This window comes from Sturnus vulgaris, chromosome 2 (genome assembly GCF_052056855.1).
Source record: "Sturnus vulgaris isolate bStuVul1 chromosome 2, bStuVul1.hap1, whole genome shotgun sequence".
Taxonomy (NCBI): Eukaryota; Metazoa; Chordata; class Aves; order Passeriformes; family Sturnidae; genus Sturnus; species Sturnus vulgaris.
In genome coordinates, this window is record NC_142244.1 from 31,080,123 (window position 1) to 31,099,526 (window position 19,404).

General features: G+C 38.8%; 1 protein-coding gene across 1 annotated transcript in view; it reads right to left on the minus strand.

The window, feature by feature from the left end:
* Positions 1–19,404, minus strand: part of MAN1A2 (mannosidase alpha class 1A member 2) — a 134,353-nt gene that overhangs the window by 49,064 nt on the left and 65,885 nt on the right. The gene's annotated exons all lie outside the window — the stretch shown is intronic.

The following is a 19,404-nucleotide window of genomic DNA, read 5'->3' on the forward strand; positions in this document are numbered from 1 at the left end:
ATTTTAATTAATGCACTCTCAGTATTCACTACATTTCTGAGCAAGTATCTCCTTAGTCTGGAGGTAACATTATTTAGCAGTTTGATGCACCATACAAACCAGTTAAAAAAAAGAGCTTCCACATCCCAGAATAACTTACACAACACAGATGTTCATCATCTCTTTGGTGACCAGCAACAGAACATGAAGAAATCTAATGAAGATGCATAAGGGCAATCTCAGAGAGGGCAAATGTTCTTCACTAAGAGACTGGTCACAGCACCAAGCCTGTCAGAGCTCAAAGAACGTGTGGATGATGTTCTTAGCCATATGGTTCAGTTTTAGCTAGACCTGGGAGAAGCAGGGGATTGAATTCCCCAATCTTTAAAGGTTCTTCTAACTTGAGATACTGTACAATTCTACTGTCAACTACCTGACCAATAATCTGTAATCAAAATGAATAAAATCTTTAAGAAGGACTGCAGGGGTTGATTTGTAAAATCCATGGGAAGAAACTGAAGAGATGCTCACTAGAGAAGCAAGCTGAAAAATAAGCTATCAAGAATATCCTTATTTTTCATATGAAGGTGAGAAAAAAATCAATATCTTAATGTTTGAGGAGATGACTAGTGAGACATGAAATAAACCAGAAAAAATATGATGACATCTAATTGTATTTGATGCAGTGGAGCATGGAGAGATGGAGGTGAATCTGAAAGCAATGAGCCAGGATAGAGAACTTGAAAAGAGGTTCTCCATATGAATTGTAAGATTGGATATGTCTAAATTGAAAAAGGATATACCTGAGAACATGATTTGATAGAACTGTGAAGCAACAGAGGCAGTACGGCTTGAATGATTTTTAGCAAAGAAACTGACAAGAGATAGTCTTTGAGAAAACATGCAGAAATTGAGCAGCAAAATTCATCTAACACTCTGAACTTGAATAAAGGACCAATTCAGAATAGGAAGGCATAGTATAAGGAAGTATAATACAGGTGGAATCTATGGTAATTGGGAAAAAAGAAACCCTTAAGAGAACTAAAACCTCAGTCTTGGCCCAGTTGCATAAAAACTACCTCATCTGCATCTATAAAGAAGCATCAAAAATTCATGTTGAACTTCTAGAATTTTAAGTAGTCGATGGGTCAAGACCAGACAGAACTATCTCCTGGGAGTCATCTGGAGGGACTCCCTCTACTCTGCAGGCAAGCTTCAACACTTAATCAAGGACAGAATTATGACTTCCAGTTAAGGTAAATAGTTTGGAAAGACATTTGTAACATCAATTTGCTTATCCTCAGCTTTCATATCTTGCACCCTCTGAGAGTGCTATGCACTATCATATTGTTCATTAAGAAAAGATACTGAAACATTCGGGTAAGAATATTCAATGGAAGAACATCCTAAGAAGTATTCTTACTCAAGAATATTCTTAATGGCTAACTATTTACATTTGCTACCGGGCTTTTCATCAGTTTGAAACATGGTATCTGAGGAAGGAGTTTGTAGCTAGAGCGTATGAAGTAAAGGTCGAGCTAATCTAAATGTGCATGATTCTGGACAAGACAGTTAAAGCAAGGCAATCACCAAGCCATTGCAGCATCAGAGCACCAGCAGGAACTGCTAATTCAGACAACACTCCCTCTCTATATGCCTCTCATCCAAAACTGAATGTACAGAAACAAAAAACTAGTTGAAGGCATGCCTTTACATTCTATTACTGCTATCTCAGTCTGATCTCACTGCTACTTCTGCATAAAAAAAAACACTGAGTGCTTGGCACAGTGTTTACCTATACAGGCTGGAGTAAGAACCGGGAGACAGCTGTATAGGATTTTATCAGAGCCAAGGGACCACAAGGGCATTTTTGGAGAGAGGAAGGGTAAAGAAATGTAGCAAGCAGTGGTGAGTGAGGTGCTGTTTATGGGAAACTGCAGATGTGTCCAGAGAGTTCTACTGAGCTCATTAAAGTGCCTTCTTTAGCAAGTTTCAAACTTACCATAAGAACAACAGTAAAAGCCTCAGGCTCTAGCTTATAAATAATGTGCTGGTATCAGACATCATGGTTACTTATAATGTAACATTTTTACTTTTTTTTTTTTTTTTAATGGGTTAACTCATGTATTATACTTTAGCCTTGGCTGTTCTCTGTTGACAGGCTATGCATTTCAAAAAATACATAGGCAAGAAGAACAGAAAAGAACAAAAAATGAATGGCTGCCTTAAAAATAGAGCTCATTAGGAAACAGTAGAAGAATTGGGGTTATTTAGTCTAGACAAAAGATGTTCAAGAGAGGACAAGATAATGACTTTTCAGTCTAAAAAGGTTAACACAAGTAAAAAGAAATAATACTTTTTCCGTGGACATGGAGAACAGAAAATAACACCAAAATGGACCAAGGAAAAGTAAGTTAGTTATTAGGAAAAACTTGGTGATAAGAATAACTACTAATGCAGCTTGACTGTGATTGCTGCAAAGTCATCATTACAGCTTTTAAAAATGCTCTGTACAACACATACAAAGACCTAAATGATTTAACTTTGCCAAGGAATGGAAGAATAACTGAGAATTACTCAGCTGCCTTACCACTCTTTCAGCCATGTTGCTGCATCTTGTTTGCATGGCAAGGTTTTGGTAACAGGAGGCCAACAAGGATGGCTTCTGTGAGAAGCTGCCAGAAGCTTCCCCACATCTGGCTGAGCCAATGCCAGCTGGCTCTAAGACAGACCGACCATGGGTCAAGACTGAGCCCCTCAGTGATTGTGGTAGAGCCTCAGGAATAACACAGTTAAGAATGGTAAAAAAAACAACCACAGAACAGCAATTGCAGCCAGAGGAGTGAGAATATGTCACAGAATCAACCCTGCAGACATCAAGGTCAGTGCAGGAGGGAAAAGAGGTGCTCCAGGCACCAGAGAAGAGATTCCCCTGCCCCTTATGGAGGTCCATAGGGGAACAGAGATCCAGACCTGCAGCCCATAGAGGAGCCCCAAATCAGAGCAGGTGGATCCCCAAAGGAGGCAGTGACCCCATGGGAAGCCCACACTGGAGGAGGGTCCTGGCAGACCAGTGGCCTTGGGGAGAGAGGAGCCCATGCTAGAGCAGGTTTGCTGGTGGGACTGACAACCCCGTGGGGGACATCCACTGGAGCAGTTTGTGAAAAATTGTGGCTTGGGGGAAGAACTCATGTTGGAGAAGTTCATGGAGGGCTCTCATGCTGGAGCAGGGGATAATTGATAATTTCTCATTATCAATTAATTACCCCTAGTCGAGTCTGTTTTGCCCATGACAGTACTTGGCAAGTGATCTCTCCCTGTCCTTACCTTGACCCATGAGTCTTTCATCGCATTTTTTTTGCCTCTTCTCTGTCCAGCTGAGAAAGGGAGTGGCAGAGCAGTTTTGGTGGGCACCTCACATCCAGCCAGGGTCAACCCACCACAGGTCCCAAGTATGAGATGGCTTATGCACATTCCATGCATGTAAGAGGAAAAAGTTTTGCCTCTCAGGTATGGTATCTACTCTGCAGACACACACAGCACCTTTCACGAATAATGGACACCATCTATCCCCAAGTTTCTTTTCTAGCACAAAGCTACGAGTACAGAGCTGATCAGAATCTCCTTAAAGACACCATAACAGATGTAACAAAACATCCTGCTTTGAAGATGCAAAAATACTGTTTTAGGTAAATGGATATTAATCCCAAGGTAGCTGTTCTGTCCACTCTCAAAACATGGACATTCTTCAGAAAAGTTTTAGAAACCACTGTAGTGTTTCCATTTTACATGGCAAAATCTAACACATGAAAGCCATTAATTTACATGGCCTTTACTAGGCTAATGCTTCTTTCTGCAAATACTGTAAAGCAATGGAAGTATTTTTCCTCCTTTCAAAAACAAATCAAGCTGTTTACAGCTAGGAGGAAAGAGAGTGAAAATTGGCAGAAAAAGCAAAATCTAAACCCCAAATCGGATAAGTGGATCCCTCATTAAGATGAAAACAGCAATCAGTATTTACAAACTGGTATGTACAGCAGACCAGCTGTGAGGGCCTAAATAATTTTCATCCATTAAATTGATGCTTAACATATCAAACCTGCCACCCACCCCACAGTGTGAAAGCTTGCTCCTGAGCCTATTAATCCAAGCAAGGCCTTTAAAACATTCTGCAGAAAAGGCCTTAAAGATGTCAACAATTCTTGAAAAGCCTTATTGATGTATCCAGTGACTGCCTAGATGCATGGCTGCTGCTCTCAGAAGACTGTATTATGCTATACTGCTGTTAGGTGTTCCTTTCCAGCACTATAGATGGTAAACAGCACCAAATGGCCTCTGTTCCTAACTCTAAGAGTGATGATAGATGTTTTCTACAAATAAGGAATCTCTTTCATTTATGTGCATAGAGCAGCCTTTGAATCATTCTTATTAAAAAGTAATAAATGCCAGACTTCTCTCTAATCTCATGGTTATTAACTAATGAGAACCTATGGCCATGCAACATGGCTGAATCTGTAGGCTTGATAGCCCTGGATTGTTGAAAAAAACATCAGACAAAACAGACATACTGCACAAGTTCAAAGAAATGTAGTACTTGGTTCTCCATCAGTACTACTATTGGTATCAAATCATGAACATATTTCCTTTGAACACTAAGGATGAAGATGATGGGGGAGACCTATCTAATCACTAAATGTAGATTGAAAAACCAGAATCCTTGAGGAAACTATGTGGTATTCCTTGGCCCAATCATGAAGTTATCTTTCTACCTTCAGACTTCAATCTGCAGCAGTCAGCTCCTCACTGCCTTTTGGTGGCTAAACACTCATTTAAAGGTCAGCTTCTTAGAGAGGACTCTGCATGAGTAGAGATAAAGGCTCATGGTGAAAATCAAGCAGCATTATCACCAAAAAAAATTAAGAAAACCAGAAGTAGCTTAACAAGGATTTATTTCAGGTTTGATGACTGTTTATACGTAAGTCTTATGCATAGGAAAAAGATGTCTGCATGCTACATGAATAGCTCTAATTTCCTAGATGAATGGGTCTTAATTTCCAACTCACTTTGCCCCTGTAAAGTTTGGGGGCTCCTGGGTTTTACACTGTTCCTAGGGCATTCTCTCCTGCAAGTGGGGGCCATCTTACTATCGAGAAATGGAGAAACAGCTCCCTCTTTACACATCTGCTTCTAGTAATTTTCCTGGATGTAATTACAAAGTCATCTTGTGAGATGAGGGAGATGTAATAAGATTCTGGTAACATTTCAGCTATTATAGTATGAAATGAGAGTGGGAGAACACTTGAGGTATATTTCATAGATGTTTGTTAGTGATGATTGAAGAGGTATGCCACATCTAGAATTGGTCCCAAAGAATGTAAATCATGTTCATGTGAAGTTTAGCGAGGCAGTTACAAACTATACTACCTATAGAGGTGCAATGATGTAGAAATACATAAATTCAAAAGCACCTCATCAGCACTGCAGGTTTCTTGAGCTGTAGCAGATGTTCAAGGAGGGAAAATTTGCAGATACTGTAAAGACAATGCCATAGCTGAGGTACTATTGCTGTCCTTGGTGAGCTGCAATGATTACCAAAGTACTTGATGAACAACACTTACCATTTCCAGAAGACTGAAACTCTTTAAACAAGAGAAGACTTACTCTGCAAAGGGAATGCTCTATGAATTTGTATTACTTTGTGACAGAAAAAAATCGATATGGAAATGAAAAATCTAAACTCATCCCAGCAGTCTAAGATCAGGGATAAAAAACCAAGAATCAACTTGAATCTGGCCTATGGTGACAATTTAAAATGGCTATGACGACAATTTACTTTCTTTACTTAACCCCGTCAGATATTTGCACACAATGATGGGATCTCTCCTGCACCTTTTTTTCTCCAGGCTGAACAGTCCCAGCTCTTTAAGCATTCTCTCAAATGAGAGATAATCCAGTACCTTAACCATTTTTGTCAGTCCTTTGTTGGACTGTATGTTCACATCTCTTGCACTATGGAGCTTAGAACTGGATACAGCAATGGGTAAGAATCACCTCCCTTGACCTGCTGGCAAGTTTCCTAATGCACACCACAATACCATTCACTTTCTTTACTGCAAGGGCTCATTGCTGTACATGGTCAACTTGGTGTCCACCACTTTTCTACCGAGCTGGGCAGTCCTCACATGTAATGGTGCATGGGTTTGTTCCTCCTCAGGTGCGGGACTTTGCCCTGCCCTCACTGAACTGAATGATGTTCCTGTCAAGCTCATTTCTCCATCCTACTGAGATTCCTCTGCATATCAGTTACTCTTCCTGGTTTTGTGTCATCAGCAAATTTGCTGAGAGTGCCACCTGCCTCATCACCCAGATCATTTATGAAAACATTGAACATTGGACCTGGGGTACAACACTAGTTACTGTCCTCAAACTATATTTTGCATGGCTGATGATCACTCTCTGAATTTGTCTGCTCAGATAGTTTTCAATCCACCTTACTATCTGCTCATCCAGCCCATACTTCACCAGCTTCTTTATGAGGATCTTATGAAATACAGTCAGTTCATCATATGTATTCAGGGTTGCCTTGTTGTTCATGGGCTGGGGAATAGTTTTCTAAATTAGTTGCTCCATCTTCTTTTCAAGGGTAGAGGGAAGACTGGCCAGGCTGTAGTTCCCTAGACCTTTCTGCTTGCTCTTTTTGAAGGTAGGAGTGATCTGGGGGCAATGGCCATCACGTTCATCTTGTACATTAGCTTTGGTGCCCAATACTCACTTAAACCTTGGGCTGCAAAGCTACTACACCTCTGCAAGGCATTCAGCTGTTACACACAGGCAGTTTACACAGGCAGAGGGAAAGAAACTCTGCTTCATTCTAATTTTAAAACACTGCCAAATTCACCTTCATGGAAGTTCAGGACTGGTTACATCTGCTGCTACAAATGTAACCAGTCCTGTACTATGAAAATTCTGGACTCTCAAGAGCAAAAGGATAAAGCAGACAGTACTTCAGCCACAAATATTACAAAACTTGATGATTTTCTCATTTTACAAGGCAATAAATGCTTCATAGAATGCTCCTTCTTTGCGGAAAAAAGAAACTCCTTTAGTTTTCAAAACACGTAGACTAGGCTGACATTTTCTTTAACCAGTAAAATCATAAACAAGACTTCTACAAACTCTTTTATTTAAGAAAGTCACACTGGATTCCTCCCTGAAGGATATGCTTTTGCTGACAATTTTAAAGAACAGTGGGAAAGGCAAGGAAGGCTGTCCACTTTCAGATGACACATGAAATTTTGTGACATAAACACCTAAACTAAACTTCATGGCTACACAAGCTTGGCTCTTCTTAAGTTTCTCCGCTTAAGAATCCAGAGATTCAGCTTGTAAAAATTTTCTAATGCAGTGTATCACAATTATCATGACTTCCAAGGTAAAAGCTGCAGCTCTGCTCTGCACTCTACTTCTGAAACCAAAAGCTCAGTAAAGCCCACAGGACTGGACAGGTCCATTCATACATCCAAGTTGCTTCTTTCCTAGAGGCTCTACACTGCTTTGAGATGAAAATAGAGGTCATGATTTTTTGGAATAATGAATACAGGGACAAAGACTATCAAAAGAGATGGGAGGAAACTATCCCATCATAACAATCTAGGAGAAATATCCTAGTGATGGTTCCTAAGTTAAGAGCTGTACTGAAAAGCATTAAAATGCCTATTTGATTATGTTGTTCAGCTACAGTCTACAAATAAGCTGAAAAACAAACACAAAAATACCTCAACTCCATCAGTTAACTGCAGATAAGACAGATATTGTCTGGTTGACTACAACTTCCCCTATTTACATTTTACAAATTAGCAATTATATATTCAAATGCTGATTCTTAGATAAAATATAAATACTCTGGTGATTCTCTACGATTAGCAGGGAAAGATTTACAAACAGAATTCTTAAGAGATACTATCTTTATCTTCTTCAAAAGTTTTCCAAAGCTGGTTTCCTGGACAAGAGACATGAGTTACTGTTGACTGAGGCATCTCAGAATGTAATGAAATATTCATTGGCTTCACACTACTGATATTTTTGAAAAACTCATATGAGAAAGTCTGTGCATATATTAGCTTATTAGAAATATTCAACATTTTTGCTTTAGAAGATCTGAACATAAAAATTTGGCATGCACTGGACCGCCAGCTAATCATATTTGAACTACCTGGCATTGGCTAATAATACTTCAATTAAACTGCATAATTTCCATTTACTTCAATAGCTGTATTAGCTTCCTTGGCACAAGTTTCATGCATTTCTGAGTAGAAATGTTACATGTTCTCAATTTTTAAAGGGCCTTCAAATCCAAGGCACTTCACACCAGTCAGTCAACATCACAGATGACTTAAAATTCAGAATAAATGTGATGAAAATCTGGCATATAAATGCCTCCTAAATCTGGTAATTCTAGATGATGTAGCACACTGCTTCACATCCCGTCTAACTGAGCCCAAAACCATGGCAGTCTTGAGTTAATTTTCTCTTCTGCTGTTAGAGTAGTAGGCAATTTCTGTGCTTCATCTTTCCTGCTTTTCATATCTCTTGCTTCTTCACTCTAAGTTTACCTGCACAAGCACTATTAACCCGCTAGTTTTGTTACCTTTGTAAAAAAATGGTCCCTGGACTAAAAGCAACAATCTTGAATTTACTCAATACACCAACCACAACCACTCATGCCTAAGCATAATCTCTTCTTTCTGTGGAAATTACTACAGGAGCAGAGGGAACCAGATGTGAAAGCATGGACAATGATTTAAACTGAGGAAAAAGGGAATGGAGAAAAAGAAAGGAGAAGAATGAATCTGAATGGCCATCAGGAAATTGAAGAAAAGAGCCATCGAGGGACAGAAGATCAGCATGCAGCTTTGCCAGTGGGGAAACAGAAGTGGTAAAGGACAGGGCTTCCAATCCCCCACCTCCTACAAGGTAAAGTGTCAGGGAGAAGTTGGTAAAAGAAGGGAGCATAAATAAGCAGTGAAAGGAAGAAACAAGAGGAAGGACAGGGAAATAATGGAGATCTTAAAAAGGTAAGACATAAAACAGATGGACTGCCAAGAGTACAGCTGTAAGGAACAGGATTATGAGAAACATCTTGGGGAATCTGCCAAGGGAAAAACACTTCCTCTCTCCAAAACATATTACTAGGAACAAGAATTGACTCTAATATATCAGTCTTTCAACATGCCTTTGTAGCCAAACACATCCAGGCAAAGCAAATGGTATCAATGAATCTTGGGGGTTTTGTTTTTTGTTTTTCTGGTTTTCTTCTATTAATCAATGATCTTTGGTATTTTGGCACTACCAGCTATTGTGCTGAGTTGAGTTACAGACTGCATTATGTGCCTGAAGTTCACAACCAAACTGATGATCCAGTCACTCTGTAGTTTTTAAGAAAAATTTGTGTTAGAAAACTTAAGAAATCGTTCTTAAGTCAAATAATTAAGCTGTTTGTACTAAGCCAACAAGTTTTATCAGAATCATTTTTGTGCAATATCAGTTATCTACTTCCTGTGATTATTAAAGTCTCTTGACATTGGTTTTCTTTTTGGTAACATCTTTTCCTAGCACCTTCTCCATTCATGACAAGTACCTCCTTTATTTCTAATATATTTTTCTATGCCATGAAACATATTTCCTTATATATTTCTTTTTTGTCTTTCAGCTCTGTGCTTAGATTGTCTCAATTTCTACTTTCTTTCTCAGTTATTCCTCTATCTCCCATTTCTCTTGAATGTGCTGCCAAGCTTTCCATTTTAAATTTCATCTTGATTTCCCCTTTAGTCTTTGCCAGAAATGACTCAATCCCTTTTAGACTGTATTTGCCTTTACAAAGAAAAGTTAAACAGAGATTAAATTACATATTGTTTACACTATGAGCAGTCATTATACACACAGCCTCCCTTCTCCCACTGGTATAATGTGACAGGTTACAATGCAAAAATCACAGTCTAGGGGAAAAAACAAAGTAAAAATCACAAAGCTCTTACATCTTCAAAAACATATCTCTGACACAGTGACAGATGCAAAGCACATTACGTTGCTCCTGATTAAAGTAAATAGTGTTTGGTTATTGTTTTGTTGGGTTTTTTAGGGTTTTTTTATGAACTGCCTTTTTTTCCCCAATCAACAGATATGTTGCTTATCTACAGTTTATATATATATATATATATATATATAGACTGAGTTCTGACAGAAGATTAGTTGGCAAACAAAACCTATGAGCAATGAATTAGTAAGCATTGAATCTTCATAGTTGCACGAATTCTGCAAGGCACTTGAAAAAACAGACATTTGTTTTGATAAAATGGTGAGGTAAATATCCAGACTCCTGCAGCATAATTTATAGTTCTCAGGACCAGAACTGGAACATAAAAATGTTGTTCTTTTATGTCACACAAAGTAAAATTAAAAAAGCTCAAGAGCAACAATCTGATCATCTGCATAAAATAAGGAGTAAGTGTCAAGATAACTTTATAGTCACATTAATAAGCAGTACTTAAGTGAAAGATTCCTTTCAGAGAGATATCTGGACTGCATCCTGTACCACATTCTGACTATTCATGTGTCCATGAGGCACAACTACCAGTCCCCTAACTTTTCACGACTTTCTACTGCTTCTACAAATCCTTCTAAGAACATTACTACTAAGAAGCTTGCAGCACACCAACAGCAGTCTTATAAGTCTTATTAATGACTTCAACAGAAATAAATTCCTCCTCATATTTGAAGTGTCTATTCATAAACTCAAATGCTCCTAAGTCTTTTGCTTAGGATTTCACACCAGAGGTTCATGCTGAGCAGGCTTGCCTTTTTTGAGTTTCACATACTCTTCCAAAGCCACAACTACTCAAGACACAATCCCTTATTCTGTCCTCATGTTGGTCTGTTCAACCTGGGTTGTTAATTTTTCTTGTAACTTCCAGTCTGCACCTACACCTCTGGCAGCACTAAAATTGATTTAATTTACACAGACATAGCTGAACATTCAATTAAATTTCTTAAGAGATTTCTACTTATTTGCCATCTCATCAAGAGCAAACGTACAGTCAGATATAAAATCATAAGTTAAGACATATTGTCAAGTAACTACTGTACTGATGATCTCTTATTTTCCATTATGTAAATTTCTGGGATGGGCAGAAGAAGTGAAATCAGACTATCTGGCTCACAATTACCCAATTAAAAGACCTTTTCTTAAAATGCACATAGTTGCATTATTTTGATATAACCACTTATCTTCAATCTCATGTTTTGAATTGAAAAAAAAAATCATAGAATCATAGAATGTTGAATTGGAAGGCTAGAGACCTTTTGGTCATTCCTTTAAAAATTTGTTTCTTGATTATCCAATTCATAAATGGTAACAGAATGTTAGTGCAGACAGCATCCTTTCAATTCCTAACAGATAAGTTGGCCATCTTTATCATGTGGTAGGTACACACATCATTAGAGGCAATATTTTTTTTGTTAATATTTTTCCTAGATTCTAGTGGGTTTGCTTAGTAGTTATTGTAGCATTCCTGGCATTTATTTTTGTCTCACCATATCTTTTCTCAGGTAGCATGCAAACTCCTTTTCAAGACAAAAACACGAGAGTTAGTACTGAGTGAGAACAAGTTCCAAAAGGCAAAGACAGTCAAAGATACTCAATTTTAAAGTACTATCATGTCCAGAGTTATATTTTAGTTCTGTTTCGAAGTGAAAAAAATCCTGGAAGAACTGTGCTTTCAGTTGACAAAAGACAATGCCATACATCCTTTCTGGATCAGATAAAGCATGAAAACCCCAGGAGGAAAGAACAGGAAAGCTCAGTGGTAGAAACTAATGTGTTACTGTGTCAAGAGTAATGCCAATAAATGAATGTCTGGAACAACAACAGGAAGGATACTGTGCTTGCTGTCACTGATGCCCATCAGCATCAATATGTTTCTCAAACTACTGAAGAGGGACAGAAAAACTAACAGACCTGGTCAAGAGATGAACAACATGTGAAGAATAGTTACCAATTACCTATTCCTTCTTAGGTTTTGCAGTCATCCACAGGAACATGACCAAAGAATGAGTTTTAAGAGTAGCTATCACTGCACAGCTATTGTATTTTCTAGTGCTAAAACAGATTGTCCTTTACTTCCATGAGTTTAAAGTTTATTATACTAACAGGAAAGACCTATTTCCAATCAGAGTTGAGGAAACAAATTTGCAATGAAGTCAGTTTTCTCTGTTTCAGGTGCCGTGCAGCACCAAGATGCAGCAATAAACTGGGCAAAGTGTCCTTTGCCAGTTAAGAAAATGTTTACTACAAACCTGGTAAACAGAAACTGCACAAGCATTACAATCTGCACTGCAGTGAGGAGTGGCAGCTCCCAATATGAGACAATGTTTAAAAGTCAAATTAAAATAGAGGTGTTTTTTTCAGGCTGTGCCCTGTTAAGAGACCAGTGAGCTGTCAAAAGTAGTTATGAATAAGCAACTCATCTCCTGGCAACAAGCTCAAATCTCATCTTCATTGGACAGAATGTACACAATGCTGTTAATTCTTCTGAGATTTTCACCCTTTGAAAACTTAATTTAGGTAAGTCTTAAAGCTTTAACTTAGGTGATTTCATCAGTACATCTAAGAATTCAGTGAAACTAGTATACACAGTATTGTCTTACTTACTGAAGACCTATATTTTATATATTTCAGTTGGTTGTTGGGGATATCCATTGACACATATAACATAATTTGACAAATGAGTTTTCCTGAACAGAGGAGATGCTGCCTGTCAGATTCCTGGAAAGGATTAGTTTGATTATCTGTTAATAGAGTATCAGGTACTTAACATCCCTCATGCTCTACTTTAAATGAGATTTGAGGCTGGATTTATCCACACAAATGATATTACTATTTTGCCCAGAAAGATGTGTCATTTTGATGGTGTTTTAAAAGATGAAAAAGACAGTCATGTAAATGAACTGCTTTATATCTAAAGCTGGCAAAGGTAAGCAGAGTAAACTATTAATCTTTTTTGTATATTGCAAATACTGTAAATAACTTTGTTCAACAAAAATAAAAAAATAAGCTACCCTTTCTATTCTATTAATAAATCAGCAGCAGACAAAAACACTTTGTCATAATGGTATAAGTGTCCTCCTGCTGCTATCACACAAGAGACATTAGAATAATATTAACTTTGTTTTCCTTGCTGTTCCTCAAGCACAGCCATGTACACTGTGCAACAAGCAACCGTCTATCCATCTCTGGGCTTTTGCCATCCCATGCAGTACTGCTAGCAGGAATATTTTATTTCCAACTGCCAGTCAGGCCACAAGTTTTAATGATTTGTGAAGCTTCACTTCATGAAAAAAAGCAAGCAGTCAATGGGTCATTTGTGCACTCTCTCCTCAGACAAATACTGCTCATACCAGACAACGCTTAGTTACTCTAAAGGCAAGATGGGGTCACTACTGCATACCCTACAAATCTCCTATGGACTGCTAACAAAGGAGTTCTTGGCAGACCATGTAAGTATCACTAACTTAGCCCAGTTCTCAGTCACTTTTCCTACAAACCAGAACACATGCAAGAACTGGAATCAACCTTCAAATTCAGCTGCAAACAGCTGCAGATGAACTTTTGTGGGGAGCAATTCCAAAACCATGGGGCTCAACGTTTGTTTTTGTTACTGACTTTCTATCAGGTATTAGTCAGAAGAGTTAAATCCAAGTTTTAAGAGATCACTGTGGCATTACTTTTTCTGGTTCTTCTTGCTTCACAAAATATGCTGAATTGCCAGAAGCATTAAGAACTCTAATCTGTGAGGGCCACATGCACTCAGTGCTAATTGCTGAGAAAAGGTAATGTCATACTCCTGATCACTGAAACACTCCAAATCCAGTAACTATCTCCAGTATTTTTTATCCTCAAGTCTATCCATTTTGCAATTACTAATGCCTGAAATGAGCATGACAACACACACTCTCACAAGACTGTAAACCTCCATGAACATTAATGGGACATATGTCCAATACAATTCCACAGAACAGATTGAGAACAGAAAGTTCACCTTGGGTGCTCATAAATACAGGCATTACACACACACTCACACGTGCCAGCTCTCCCACACAGCACGTATGGGTGATGACTAACTGGCTCTTCCTCTGTGACCACCCCTCTGGCTGGGGTTACACTTCATGTATTTGCAGGACAGAGCACTACTTCCCAAGCACCCTGGAATGTAGTGACCATCTCAGGCATGGAACAGAGGAGTGCTGGTAGCAGGATACTAGTCAGCACATACACTGCTTTGGGGGAAGCCCTAGCTCAAAACTACCAGCTTGGCAGATACATTCTAGAGCCTTTGATACCATTTTTTTAAAAATCAGAGAGTAAGCATATCAAAACAAGCAATGACTTCTTAAGGATTCAAAAAATAAAACAGGCTTATTCACTGAAATAACCATTTAAGAATTTTGTTTGTCTGTATAGATGTGGGCTATATTTACATGTTTTTGTAATATTTAATCTTCAGTGTTCTGGAAGACAGGGGAAATCTAGACATTTAAAAGATCCATATTGATCTGGATAAAATCTAGGTATCTGAAAGAAAGTCTGCAATGAAACAAAATAAATCAATGTAAAGCCACGTTCCTCTGACTCTCTTAGGCTCAGTTGACTACACCTCCTCAGCCTCCTAATAATGACATGCATTTTGCATTCTGCCTTCTCCTACTTGGAGACAAAGCTCCAGCAAGTGCCTGTGTATGTTTGCTCCAGGTACTCTCTTTCAGTATTAGAAGATTTTATTTTCTGCTCTCCATATAAACAGTATCTCACTTAACACATATCCTAACATACATTATGAGAAAACAGAAAGTAATGCATGTGGAAAACACACAGGGGAAATACCAAATCCCTAACTCGGGCTGAAACTGCTATTTGAGGGAGTTTACCAACTCCCACAGGTGAGGCAAAGCCCCAGAGGAGGTCCATGATCATGAGGGCTCGCCACTACAGCTAGCCACCAGCAAGCCATGCAGTGTCACAGACCTGGGCTGGGCTGTAGCCATAGGAAATGGGCAGACTTAATACACAGAAGGTAGAAGACTCCCTCACCTCTGGGAAGGTGTTGATAACTCTGTAAATATCATTGGATGGGGCCCTTTTCTGCTTGGCTATGGCTTGCTGTGTAAGAAGTAAGTATGCTAAACCAGTCTGGAAAGAAACTTTTTTAATGCAAGAAGTGGTCCCACAGCATTATTAACCTTTAGGGAAGACATCACAGTATCCAGAAACAGCAGACTGGGATCACTGTGAAGAGATTAGTATTCTAGTATATTTGCTCAAAAAATTGGACTTTATCTATCTATTTTTCAATAAGTTAGACAGACAGTTGGCAGGCAATCACGTTCATTCTAGCAGTGGGTATCATCAATGCTGGAGGCTACTGGGCAGGAGCCATAGAGGAGCAGTGACAACAATTCATCAAATACAACTGTAAAAAATCGGATTTTGAACACAGTAATAATCTCTGGTACAGGTATGTAACACGGGCTCTGCAGATATCTGTCCCTCCCTCCTTGAACAAATTCCCATTTGGAGAGCAGAAAGTTCACTTGCAGTGTGTTCACCAAGACTTGGAAGTGAAAATATTGCTTGTAGCAGGGTTCAGTATCTTTACTGCTGTCTTTTGGATGGGTTTCCGAAATGAGGAACAATGGATTCTGCAAGATGTTCTAGGAGTCTCCATCTGCCTTTATGAGCTCAGTATTGAAGGATCACCCAATAATGAAGGATCAAAGCTGGTTTCTTCTGGCATTGTCATCTGTGAAATGTTCCTCATACTGATTGCTCCTTCACTAGCCAGGTCTGGGGACAGCACAGCAGAAATAACAACGCTTGATGAAGCACACCACAAGAAAATTCAACTTCTGTTGAAGATTCCAGTGTGACATCCTACATCAGGTTGCAACAGACCTTTCACTGTTTTCATCCTTGAGGACACTGTAACGCCTGGTCTCCTTGTAGCCCACTCTCACAAATTCTACGTTCAGACACAATCATAATGGATCTATTTTGTAAATTCTCCTGCAGCTTATCGCTGTGGTCTGTTGGCAAGCTTCGCTCTTTCAGCATTAACAAAGAGAGATCAGCCAACTCATTTCTGCTTTGTGCCATTCATTCTTACTGCTTGCCTGCTTGTTGCTCTTTTGCACCAGGAGTTGAAAGCATTGTGGACAGGCAGTGACTTTACAAAGCAGTGCTCCTATCCTCCCTCAGAAATCAGTATCAGCTACCCTGATGCCCAAAAAAGACCCAGATTCTCAGGTGTAACTGAAAGAAGTAGAAGAACATATACTCCATCATATACCAAATAAAGATCAGTTAGATAATTTGTGTTGAAAAAAAGAATTTACCAATACCAACATCCATGCTGAAGAGAAAAGCCATGTTACCCAGAGATAAACCAGGTGCCAAACATGACTGATCTTGAATAAAATCTTGAACTGCAAAACTAGATAGACACCACAGGAGATCAAAGAATTCCTCAGAAACCAGCCATACACTACAGGTTCGTTTGCAGGTAACCTCCCTGGAAAATGACTTTAGGAGACTGTATGAATAGATTGATCCAATCTAATAAGAGTACAACCTCCAATAGCATTCTTGGGTTTTTTGGGGGATACTTTTGTGAAATGCAAGTAGCTTTATCTTGCTCTAATCTCCTTGTATACATGATACTCCTTCATTAAACATTTCTATCCTGATGCTGATACATACAATAGAGTGATACCAAGATATTTAATTTTATTAGTGCTGGATACTAAGTTAAAGAAAATCATAAAGAACACAAAACATTCTTACACAGTAAGACTAGGGAATTAACTTGGAACAAACAAAGAAGCCTACTGTTCTGGGGAAAATGCTAAACAGTGCCTCGCTAGGCATCAATGAAAACTATAAAAAAAATCACATGGATTCATAACTAAAGACAAAAATTATATTTGTGCCAGTATGATGCACAAAAGAAAGAAAATCCCTTAATGCAGCCACATTAAAAAAAAAAGTTGCTCTTTTCGTTGTTTTGTTATTTTATTGGTTTTTTTGTTGTGTCTTTTTTTTAAATCATGTAAGGCTGCTTTTCATCCTAAGGAGCCATACTCAATGTTTACTCCAAACTAGGCATATGGAAAATTTAATTCTTATTTCTATTACATTATCAGGTGTATCATAGTACTGTCCCCCACCCCACAAGCATAATGAAGACTGTATGGAGTTCTTACAGAAATTACAGGATTACTGCAGGGATTACTAAGAAACAGTCTGGCTCAATTTAGATAAGAAGCCATTATATATTTTACCATCAATATGTTATTTTGGACTATTAACTCTGTTAGACAGATGCAAAAGAAGCAGCACAGTGGTGCCTCTGAATTCAAAAGGTGGAAAACTTGCAGTTTGCACACTTTAACTACAATCCTATTTGATGAAAATGTAAAATATGAACATGTTATCCATTCTATCACAACCTGGTAGAAAATAGGAGTGTCTAGTTTTCACAGTATGTCTCCCAGTCACTCACAATTCTACTAAGCAACTCTCATAAACCCTATACCTCAAAAATACTTAATTAGGGGCTCCTTATTGCATCTAGGCACAATGAATTTTGCACTTAGAGATTATACCTATTAGCATACAATTTAATAAAGAATAACAATGAGTGAACACTTTGCACTGAGTCCTTACTGAAACTGGGAAAGAATCTCTGGCATACAGCACAATACAAGAAAGTCTGCCTGGAGAGGCTGAACTCTATTGTCAAGGTCTTTTCCAACCTAGATGATTCTATTATTTTGTGACACACAGCACTCCCAGGAGAAATAATGCTCTTTTCATTCATTTTTTATTGAGCCTCTTTTTCTTTCACAGAATCGGTCAGGTTAGAAGTGACTGCAGGGGATTATCTGGTCCAACCTCCTCTTTCTTTAGTTTGGCAGTATCATTTCAAAAGAAATGTACTAAACCCCCCCATTTATACTGAGGACCCTAATACCACTTGCAGCTCTGGGGTCCCAAAAAAAGAAGAATGTGAACTTGTTGGGCTGAAGCACATCTCCTTTGAAGGCAGCCTAAGAGAATTGAGGTTGTTCAGCCTGGAGAAGAGAAGGCTCCAGAGTGTCCTTAAAGCATCTTCCAGCAGCTAAAGGGGCCCTGACTTCCAAGAAAGATGAAGAGGACTTTCTACTATGGCCCCTAATGACAGGAGAAGGGACAACTCTTTTAAAACTGACACAGGGTAGGTTTAGAGTGGATATTATCACAAAACTGTTTAGGTTGGAAGAGGCCCTTAAAGATCATCTAGTTCCAGCTCCTGCCATGGGCAGGGATGTTGGAGTGTATGAAACAGAAGCCTCTGAGTCCCTCAGAGAGAGAACAGAATGCAGGAGTTAAATTAAAAACCTTTACAGAAATTAAAGTATATTAAGCCACTCATACGTGAAATAGAGGTGTAAGCTTAAGTAAGAATATGTTCTAGGTGCCTTAAAGAGCAAAAGCCTTAGAATCTAATGTAAAAACAAGCTGCAGTGAGAGCTCACAAACATAGTTCTAGACATAATAAAAATATAGTAAGAATATTGCTTACATTCTTCAGATAGAACAGGCTATATGCATAAATTATACATAAACTTTTGTATTATAGAACCAGAATTCAAATAGGTTTAGAAGAAATGCTTCAGGTTCGTGTTTTTAGCTCACTGAGTAATTTGTAAATAAAAATCTATATTGGAGTGAGAACTCTCTCACTCGCTCTCTCTCTCTCTTCCTCCACCATCATCATCACCACTATCACATGAAAGAAGAAGAGGAAGAACAAGAAAGAAAAAACAGAAGAAGAAAGGCCAGGGAGCTTCTGCCTCTCCAGACTCTGTACCAGGTGCAGCTCCTACCTCTTGTACCAGAGAGCTGCTTCTGCTTTAATCAGGCCTTTATGGCAGAAAGCTTTAACACTTTATAGCCCTGGACTCTGCCTTTTGAGACTGAGGTGCCTTTACAATGAACAACTTCACAGGAACCAACGACTGCTCTGCCCTTTTGAAGACAGAAACCCATACAGATCCCGACACAGAGACACCTTCCACCAGATTAGGCTGCTCAAAGCCCTCTTAGGGCCCTATTAGGAAGGCATTTGTTATAATGAGGGTAACGAGGCTGTACTGCCCAGGGAAGCTGTGGACACACTAGCCCTGGCAGTGTTCAAGGCCAGGTCAGAGAGGGCTCTGAGTAATGTGTCTGTTGAAAGCTGTCCCTGCCTGCAGCAGAGGGGTTGTACTAGATGATCTTTAAAGGTCCTTTCCAACCCAAACCATTCTATGATTCTATATTACACTGTTTCAGTA